This window comes from Oryx dammah, unplaced genomic scaffold (genome assembly GCF_014754425.2).
Source record: "Oryx dammah isolate SB20612 unplaced genomic scaffold, SCBI_Odam_1.1 HiC_scaffold_10, whole genome shotgun sequence".
NCBI classification, from domain to species: Eukaryota; Metazoa; Chordata; class Mammalia; order Artiodactyla; family Bovidae; genus Oryx; species Oryx dammah.
Window position 1 is genome coordinate 41,555,296 of NW_024070194.1, and position 3,122 is coordinate 41,558,417.

Consider the following 3,122-nt stretch of genomic DNA (forward strand, 5'->3'; position numbering starts at 1 on the left):
GTCTCCATGACCCTGAAACTTTGTGGCCCTCAGTCCCTTCACTGTGGGGGTGAGGAAAATAGAGACCTACTATGGGTGTTGAGGGGGCTCAAGGAGAGGGAGGCCCAAGCAAACCTTCTGTTTGCGGGGGGGCCTTCCCCTTTTGTGCAAATCTCAGACCTGGGAAGGTCACCCCCTCTAGACGCTGTTCCTCCCCTATCATGTCTCTGATGCGTCCCCTGCACACAGCTCAGTGTATCCCAAGATGTGAGTGAATAGATTTGGGGAAAAATGTTTGGGAACTGTTGTCAGCAAATAAGGCTCCAAGAGAAGGACACCTTCATCGGGACGCCCATACCTGGGAGTATTGTTACATGGCAAGAGGATGAGCACTGCAGGTGAATTAAGGTTGCTGATCAGCTGATCACGTGGTGGGGAGTTTAATAATGTGGATAAACCAGAGGGTGCAGTGGCATCACAAGGGTCCTTATAAGTGAGAGAGGGAGGTGTGCGTGTGTGTGGGGGGTGGCGGTCAGAGTGAGGACAACATGGTTGGAGAAACACTGAACCCCCATGACTGGCTCTGAAAGGATGGAAGAGCCCTGAGCTGGGGACTGCACGCATCTAGAAGCTGGGTAGACAAGGAGGTTGTTCTCCTGGAGACTCGGGAGGAGACACAGCCCTGCCCACATCTTGGTCTTAACTCCCTGAACAGTACATCAACATGCCTGTGATGTTTTCTGACACTAAATTTGTGCTAATTTGTTATAGTCACCATGAGGATGGATGCAAGAGTCTTCCCTGTAAAGATGTCAGAATAACAGCAGCTGTGTCCTTCAGTTCAGTTCAGTTCAGTCGCTCAGTCGTGTCTGACTCTTTGCGACCCCATGAATCGCAGCACGCCAGGCCTCCCTGTCCATCACCAACTCCCGGAGTTCACTCAAACTCACGTCCATTGAGTCAGTGATGCCATCCAGCCATCTCATCCTCTGTTGTCCCCTTCTCCTCCTGCCCCCAATCCCTCCCAGCATCAGAGTCTTTTCCAATGAGTCAACTCTTCACATGAGGTGGCCAAAGTACTGGAGTTTCAGCTTCAGCATCATTCCTTCCAAAGAAATCCCAGGGTTGATCTCCTTCAGAATGGACTGGTTGGATCTCCTTGCAGTCCAAGGGACACTCAAGAGTCTTCTCCAACACCACAGTTCAAAAGCATCAATTCTTTGGCACTCAGCCTTCTTCACTATGTCCTGCTCCCTCCAAATCAATGAAAACAACAAGGAAAATGAGTGTCAGGGAACCCCACCTTTAAAGAAACAAAAGCACTAATAACCCCAAACAACAATGTTGGAGACTAACTCACTAACTTTGGAATTTAGTGAAAATCTATGTATGTGTGTGTGAGAGAGAGAGAGAAGGGAAATGAGAAAAAAAGAGATAAACAAAACAAAATATTCTCCTTTTACATATGAATGGAGGCTACAATGAGAATAGCATTGGTATCTTCCAGCTTGTGTTGACTGCATCTATCTGCAGGCATGGAAGCCTAAACGATAATGAAGAGAAGTCACTAAGTCATCATGATGATTTTACTTTATTTTGGCTGCACTGGGTTTTTGTTGCAGCGCTTGGGCTCTTCATTGCGGTTTTTGGACTTTCTCTAGTTGTGGCATGTGGGTTCTCTAGTTGCAGCATGTGGGCTCTAGAACTCCTGGGCTCGGTAGCTTTGCTGTGTGGGCTTAGCTCACTGACCAGGGATTGGACCTGCATCCGTTGCATTGCAAGGTAGATTCCTAACCACTGGATTACCAGGGACATTCCCACCAAATTATTAATAGTATCATCTCAGAGGGACGAGATTTGGGGTGGTTTTTACTTTGTTCTTTTCTGTACTATTTGCATTTTCACATACAAAAAAAAAACTACACACACACACAACAAAGCTACTCTCACAGCAGGAGGATAAAGAAGAAAGCACAAAAAGGAAAAGTATACATGAGATGAGAAACTAACCATAGGAGCTGAGGAAAGAAAAATAATTTTGAGAGAATATTTTAACTCCATATGAGTGAATAGAATGGGTGTTACTCTAGAAATACACAGATAATTTGTATTTTTTCTTATCTAGAAAAAAATATTTCTGACCTCAAAGGAATAGAACATCTAACCAGATGGGCTACCAAGGAGCAACTGAGACAGTCAGTAAAGGCCTATGCCTCCCCACCCAGGTCCAAACAAATTCTTTGAAATTGGTGAAACTTTCAAATTCAAATAACAGGCCATTTCAGTGCCATTTAAAATGTTCTAAGTCAATTAAAAAAAGAAAGCTTCACGTGTATTTTTATTCAGTACCTGTGAAAGCAGATCCTGAGAAAACACAAGAAGAAAATTAGAAATGGATCTCCTTATGATTATTGATGGAAATGTCATAAGTGAAATGTTAGCAAATACAACCAAGGAATGCATTAAAGACAGTAAATCCCACCAAGTAGGGATCCCCCTCAAAATGCAATTTGGATCCAGTTAGAACACAGTGTTCTTGCCTGGAGAATCCCAGGGGCGGGGGAGCCTGGTGGGCTGCCGTCTATGGGGTTGCACAGAGTCAGACACGACTGAAGCAACTTAGCAGCAGCAGCAGCAGAACATCAGTTACCATTCTCTAAGTTAACTTTCTTTAAGCCTGCCCACGGTGGGTTCCCTGGACACAGAGCCTGAGGCAAGGATTCCTAGCAGGTGCTTCCAGCGGGGAGGTCCCAGGAGAAGGCTGAGGGGGTGGGTGCAGGCAGGGAGCAACAAGGCCAAGAGGGGTCCCTCAGGTCCAGCTGGGGCTCTGGAGCGTGATTTATACCACCTTGCCAGCCTCATCAGGAGGGCAGGAGTCGGGCTTCTTGTTACACTTACAGACCAGCAAGACTGTGGGCCCCTGCCTTCCAGGGATCTCTGGGGGAAAGGGTCCCCAGGGGGTTGCTGAGGGCCATTCTCAGGGTGGGGGACAGCTGCGAGCCCTTGGCCAACCACATTCTCTGCAGATGGCAGATGGCTTGCCCACCAGAAGGAGATATGAATGGGGCTCTGCCAGTATATGTCCTGCTTGGTCAAAGGGGAGAAAGACGTACCATCATTTCCTTTGAGGTCAAGGACATGTT